Below are 7,495 nucleotides of genomic sequence, written 5' to 3'. Positions count from 1 at the left end.
CCCTTTCTTGTGTGATAGCACAGGTCCTTCCTCCCAGTATTCCGGAGGCAAAAGCAGGCAGATCTATTGTACGTGGTTTGCGGGAGGGGAAGGATTATGAACGAGTTAGCTTTTTATCTTTAAGGTCCAGTACTGTATCCCAGGCTGGTATTGAACAGAACACACAGACATTGAGTTTTACAGCTCTGCCTCTGCCTTCCCAATGCTGGGATTGCAAGTGTTGACCTGCCGTGCCCATTCTTAATTGGTGCTGGGGATGGTACGCTGGACAGACTAACTAAGCAAGCACGCTGCCAATGGAGCCACACCCCCAGCCCAGCTCTGCGTTTCGCGGTGCTCTGCAACTTTATAGTGGTTGGTATGGATGTCTTTGAGTTTGTATGCTCTAGATGGATATTGTTCAACAGGTCTGAGAAATTCTCAATTTTCTTCAAATCCTCTTTTCTAATTTTCTCTCTCATAAACCTCCCCCTTATCACAGGTTCCTCTCCAATGGTACAAGCTTATAATCCTAGCACCTAAGAGGTGGGGGTAAGAGAAGCAGGGAGGTCAAGGTACTGCATAGTATTTGGGCTAGCCTGGGCTACCTAAAACCCGGTTTCAAAAAAAAAAAGTCAAGGGCTAGAGATAGAACTCAGTTGGTAGAATCCCTGCCTAAGCATGCATAAATCCCTGATTTTGAGCCCTGCACCCCTTCTTTTCCTGCCAGCCTGGGCCACAAAAGAACCGTGGTCGCGCACGCCTTTAATCCCAGCACTCGGGAGGCAGAGGCAGGCGGATCGCTGTGAGTTCGAGGCCAGCCTGGTCTACAAAGTGAGTCCAGGATGGCCAAGGCTACACAGAGAAGCCCTGTCTCAAAAAACCAAAAAAAAAAAAAAAAAAAAAAAAGAACCTCTCAAGGCCAGGCATGGTGGCACACACCTTTAATCCCAGCACTCAGGAGACAGGGGCATGCCGATCTCTGTGAGTTTGCAGCCAGCCTGGTCTACAATAATGAGTTCCAGGACAGCTAGGGCTTACATAGTGAGACCTTGTCTCCAATAAATAAATAAAAGTTAAAGGCAAGCCTCAACTACATAGAGAATTTGAGGCTAATCCAGGCTCAAAAAAACAAATGAGCAGGATGCGGTGGCACACACATGTAATCCCAGCACTCAGATCGCTGTGACTTCGAGGCCAGCCTGGTCTACAAAGTGAGTCCAGAACAGCCAGGGCTACATAGAGAAACCCTGCCTCAAAGAAACAAAACAGAGCCGGGCGTGGTGGCGCATGCCTTTAATCCCAGCACTCGGGAGGCAGAGGCAGGCGGATCGCTGTGAGTTCGAGGCCAGCCTGGTCTACAAAGTGAGTCCAGGATGGCCAAGGCTACACAGAGAAACCCTGTCTCGAAAAACCAAAAAAAAAAAAAAAAAAAAAAGTTTAGCCGGGCGTGGTGGCGCACACCTTTAATCACAGCACTTGGGAGGCAGAGGCAGGCAGATCGCTGTGAGTTCGAGGCCAGCCTGGTCTACAAAGTGAGTCCAGGACAGCCATGGCTACACAGAGAAACCCTGTCTCGAAAAACCAAAAAAAAAAAAAAAGAAAGAAAAGAAACAAAACAAAAAAACAAATGATCAGCACCCCTCCCCCTTTTAATAAACAAGTCCCAATTTGAGGTGCCCATATACTTATGGGTATGGGGGTCATCCAATGGAATGTAATCAACCTACTCGGGGCCACACCTTAGATAAAACTAACTCTCCCAACAGAAGGCATCCACTGTCCATAGCTCCAGCTAGGGATAGGGGCTTGTGAGGCTCTCACTCCTACAGGCTGGAATGTTGACAGGCTTGGCCTTATGCCACAAATACAGCAGCTCTCTCATGTCCAGAAGGCACATCCTACCTCAGTCCTCCCTGAACTCTGGTTCTTACCGTCTGAAATGGCCCCTGAGTCTTACAGTGGTGGTAGTGGTACGGATGTTGCATTTGTGGCTAGGCATCTTTAGCTTTTTAAAAAAATATAGCTGTTTTCAGACTTATTTTTATTTTGAGTGTTTTGTGTGCATGTGTGTCTGTACATCATGTGTACCATGGTACCTGTGGAAGCCGGAGAAGGCACCAGATTCCCCTGGAACTGGAGTTACAGGCAGTTGTGAGCTAGCGTGTGGGTGCCGGGAATTGAACCTGTCTCCTGCAAGCATAGCAAATGCTCTTTTGTTATGTTGTTTTTCTAGACAGAGTTTTACTGTGTGTAGCCTAGGCTGTCCTGGACTCACTTTGTAGACCAGGCTGGCCTCGAATTCAGAGAGATCCAGCTGCCTCTGCCTCCCGAGTGCTGGGATCACAGTCTGCAGCACCATGCCTGCCTCCACGTCCTTCCAGCCCCTTTCTAACAGTGGATTACATGGATTGATTTTCAAATGTTGAATATCAGGACTAAATTTCCTGGGCATCTTGCTTAATTATTTTTATATATTGTTGAAATCAATGGACCCCTCTATATAGACATCCTCTCTTCCTTATTTTACTGGGTTTAATTTGCTAATTTTTTTATTATATACAGTGTTCTGCCTGCATGTAATTCCTGTAGGCCAGAAGAGGCCACCAGATTTCACTGTAGATGGCTATGAGACACCATATGGTTGCTGGGAATTCAACTCATGACCTTTGGAAGAGCAGGCAGTGCTCTTAACCACTGAGCCATCTTTCCAGCCCTTAATTTACTAATTTTTAAATGTATTTTTCACACTTATTTGTGTGAGTGCTGAGAGTGCCAGGGCATAGGTGTGAAGGTCAGAGGATAACGTGCAGGAGCCAGTTTGTTCCATTACCTGGGTTCTGTGGCTTGAACTCGGGTCATCAGGCCTCACACATCAAGTGCTTTACCGGTAAACCATGTCACATGACCTACTAATGCTAATTTTTTTCTATAGCTAAGTTCATAGGTGATAACAATTTGTGGAGTTCTTGTTAGAGACCCATTGCTTTTCATGTGTGTGGATGGGTGTTTTGCCTGTATATATGTCTTGCAATGCCCTTAGAGGTCGCTCTGAGGACATTGCATCCTCTGGAACTGGAGTTACAGAGGTTTTGATTTTTTTTTTTTTTTTTTACAGTTTGATTCCCAGCAACAGGGAAGAAAACCAAAAATTCCTACAGATTAGGGCTTTTGATACATGGTTCAGCAACTAAAGAGTACTCACTGGCTGGCTGCTCTTCTAGGGGACCCTGGTTCAGTTCTTAGTATCCACCCAGTTTATCACAATATTCTGTAACTCCAGCTCAGGGGACCTGACTCCCTCTTCTGGCCTCCCTGTGTACCAGGGATACATGAAATGCAGGCACATATGCAGGCAAAACACTCACACATCTTTAAAATTATTTAAAGATGTATTTATCATGCACACAATGTTCTTCTTGCATGCCAGAAGAGGGTACCAGATCTCATTATAGGTGATAATGAGCCACCATGTGGTTGCTGGGAATTGAACTCAGAACCTCTGGAGGAATAACCAGTGCTCTTAGCCTCTGAGCCATCTCTCTAGCCACCGCAAAAATAAATAAATAAATAAATAAATAAATAAATAAATATGGTATATGGCGCAGGAGAGATGGCTCAGCAGTCAAGAGTGCTTGTGGTTCTTGCAGAGGACCTGAGTTAGATTCCCAGCCACCCACGTGGTGGTTCACAGCTGTCTAGAACTCCATTGCCAGTGTACCTGCCTCATGTTCGGGCCTCCAGTGGTACCAGGCATACACCAGGGTGCACAGACATACGTGCAGGCAGAAGACCCACACACAAAAATTGTGACTTTCACTGTTTTGTGCTTCAGTTCTCTCCTTTGCAAGTCAAATCCTGCTTAACTGAGAATAGAGTTCTGGTATGAGCTAGTACATGTTTAAAGTGCTTAGAATTTTATTTTCCTATACTGTGCTCTAACATATGAACATTTTTGTGGAGTTGTTGAGGCCCTTTAGAAATTGAAACAGATTGAAATGCCAAGAGCAGTGGCGCACGCCTGTAATCCCAGCACTCAGGGAAGCAGAAGCAGGCCGATCTCGAGTTTGAGGCGGGCCTGCTCTACAAAGGGAATCCAGGACAGCCAAGGCTACAAGGGGATGGGGAGGAGTGGGGGCGGGGACACAGACGACACAGATAGGAAACAGATTGAAACATTCTATCCTGCTGGAGAAAGCTCAAGCCAAAAGGGAAATCAAAATAGCTTTAGCAAGTCCCTGAAACTCACTAGACTCACTTGGCCCTCTGCCAGAGTAAACAAAAGCCAAGGGTCCCTCTGAGAGGAAGGGAAGCTAAGCTGCCAAGACTCTGAGAGCAGACCAGTTGCCTGGAAGAGTTAAACCAACTGAGGCGTCTAGAAAGGACACTGCAACCTGTTGAGGTGCCAGCAGCCTGTGCAGCATGCTCCCAGTTCTCAGCCTTCGTGAGTTGTCACCGATGCTGGGGTGGGCATTGGTGATGCAGCTGAGTCATTTCTGTTCCTGTAAATAACCCCCATAAAACTCACTAAATTGGATTTCGGTGATATCCGTACTTTGGTCTGCTGTGGGATCCCTATTTGGGGTGAGTGCGTGTGTATGTTCAGTCTCCTCAGGGAAAGTTTTGTCGCACAACAGGGGTGTCCACATTTGTGTGCATGAATGTGAGTTCATGTGGAGGCCAGAGATCGACATCAGGAGTCTTTATCACTCCCCACCTTATTTTTTAATGTAGTCTCTCACCATACCTCACGCTCAACTGACTATGCAGGCTGGCTAGTGAACTCCAAGAACCCACCTGCCATCCCCAACACTGGGACTCAAAGGCTTCTGTGCTTGGTTTTCCCGTGGATGCTGGGGACCCAATTTCAGGTTCCTGTGCTTGCAAAGCAAGCGCTCTACTGTTGTTATTATTGAGACAAGGGTTTGCCTCTGTCCCACCCAGTGGGATTTCTGTGGCTCCCATGATCTGAGCAGCCCGCTCGATTCTTTGCCTCCTCCCCTCTGTCTGTCCTGCTCTGCAGATGAGTGTGTGACCTCACTGCCACTTACCACTGTGGGATTTCAGAGCATGGCTTAGTCTCTTTCCATACACCCCTCTGCAGGGCCCCTGTCCCCTCAGCTGTCCCCACTGTGTACAGGGGCCCTCTCCTATTAGTTCAGGATCTGCCTCTCCTGGAAGACAGGCTTCCGATGTCACCCATTCCAGAGTGTCCTGCTTCAGCATTGCCGTGTCTGACTTGCAGCTACAAACCAACTGTTCAACCGAGTCACTCCAGCTTTGCAGTCAATGAACTCAACTGGGTCACTTTGTGAACTATAGTTCTGAAATTTTACTTGAGACTGGGTCTTACTCTGTGTAGCCCTACCTGGCTTCAAACTCCTTGTGAAGACCAGACTGACCTTTAACTCACAGATCTGCCTGCCTCTGCCTCCCAAGTACTAAGAAAGGTATGACCACCACACCCAGCTGTCTCATCTTCATTTTCCTCTTTTTAAAAGTCTTCAGTGCAGCCAGGCGCAGTGGTGCATGCCTGTGATCCCAGCACTCGGGAGGCAGAGGCAAGTCAATCTGTGAGTTCGAGGCCAGCCTGCTCTACAAAGTGGGTCCAGGACAGCCAAGGCTACACAGAGCAAACCCTGTCTCAAAATAAAATAAAACAAAGTCTTCACTGCTGGAAACTGAGTTCATGCCAGGCAAGCCCTCTCCCAATAAACTAATCCCCAGGCATTTTAAATTACCCTTACACACAGGGGAGGTTGCTTACTGGGCACAAGACAAGACAAAATAAAAACCTTTCTAAGAGCTGGCCATAGGAAGGTGGCATATAGCCAGCCAGATGTGCTGGGGGAGAATGTTTAGGGAAAGTGGGGGCCTTAGCCTGGGAGACATTGAGTTGGATACATGCTGGGATTCAAGGGGTGAACCCCAGCAGACTGGGACTGTACCCTTAGCAGCCGTAGATGGACTCCAAGGGCCGGAGGGAACACCCTTGGGGCATGAGTGGACTGCACAGCAAGTAGGTGTGCTCCTGGAGCCTGGGGGTGAACACTTAGTGCTGGTGGGTAGACTCCTGGGATTGAGAGATGCAACTCTGGTGCTGGGAGGTGGACCTGGGACCAGTGGTAGCACTTGAGGAGGCCCAAGGGGGTGACGAAAGATGCAGCAAGAGCAGGAAAAGGCTGCTGGATAGAGTGGGGAACGGGGGTCTAGGAGCAAGGTAACCAGCAGTTCATAATCAGGAGAGGGGACTGCTTGACACGGATGGGATAGGGAAGTCTCCACGTTTATATGAAACTGCAGGAGGAAGCGCTTAGCCTTCAAAGTTGCAGTCAGGTTAGGACTCGTTCTCGGCCTTGTTCATCTTCCAGGCAAAGTGTGGTCTCTCAGGGCTTGGCTCCATGGTCCTCCATCCTCTGTTCCTAGGTGAGCGTGAAGCCACTGTGTGATACCATGTTCTCCCCGCTCTCAGGGTTCGGCCTGAAAGAGTAAATTCTGCAGATCCATTTCCATGTCCCTCTGCTGGATCACTCTGTAGTCCCACTGGCCGATCTTTACCAAGGCCATCTCCACACTGACCTAGGGTGCAGACCTCCCTGGCAACCAACGGGGCCAACTTGGTCTGATGTTCCTTCCTGTGGCTGTGGGCCAGGTAGCTCTATCCTCACTGTGCAGCGTCCAGCAGAGCTTGCATTCGTAAGTCCCAGGTGTCCGTGCATAAAACAGGGACCTTGATGGCTTCTAGGGCCAGCTACTTTGGGCGCTCAGATTGGCGCTGGAAGACCACAGTGAAGACCTGGGAGTGTTCGAGGACAGGGAGAAAGTTGCTGAGACAAAGATAGGCAGGAGTTTGGGGTGAGTTCCAGGCCAACCTGAGCTCTAGAACCCTCTTTCAAATACCATTATCTCAACTAATCATCCCTACTGGCCACAGGTCACCCAAAGACACAGTACAAGTATCTGAAGGAGCTACCAGCCCCGCACTCTGTGAGCCATCTTTGATAAGATCAGAACAAGGTAACAGAGTCCTGGTGAGGACTTTTACAGTTGTCTTCCGTGCACAGGTGTGGAGGTCTGTGGACAGCTTGTGGGAGCTTCTACCATGTTTCTGGGGATCAAATTCAGGTCATCAGGCCTGGTGACAAGCACCTTTACTAGCCAAGCCATCTCATTGGCCCACATCTAAAGACTTTTTCACACGGCTTCAGGACTACGGACCACCAACAGGAAGTTGGCCGAAAAGCTCAGCAGCAAAGAGCCACTTCACACCCAGACAGACTTCATCAAGGCAAAGAGAGACAGTGAAGACCCTGCAAACAGCCAAGATGAAGATGTCTCCAAGAGGAAAAGAAAGACATCTCCCCAGGTGTCTGACGTGAAGTTCTTAACCTAGGAGGCCACTGCTCCACTAAAGCAAACGCTATCAGTAGAACTGGGGCATGTCTGTAGACATGGAAGTCTCACTACACACACCAGGTTGCCTCGCAGTCCATGTCCCCTAACATTTGCAGCAATC

Source organism: Acomys russatus, chromosome 29 (assembly GCF_903995435.1).
Source record: "Acomys russatus chromosome 29, mAcoRus1.1, whole genome shotgun sequence".
NCBI lineage: Eukaryota > Metazoa > Chordata > Mammalia > Rodentia > Muridae > Acomys > Acomys russatus.
Note: the sequence above shows the minus strand (reverse complement) of the source record.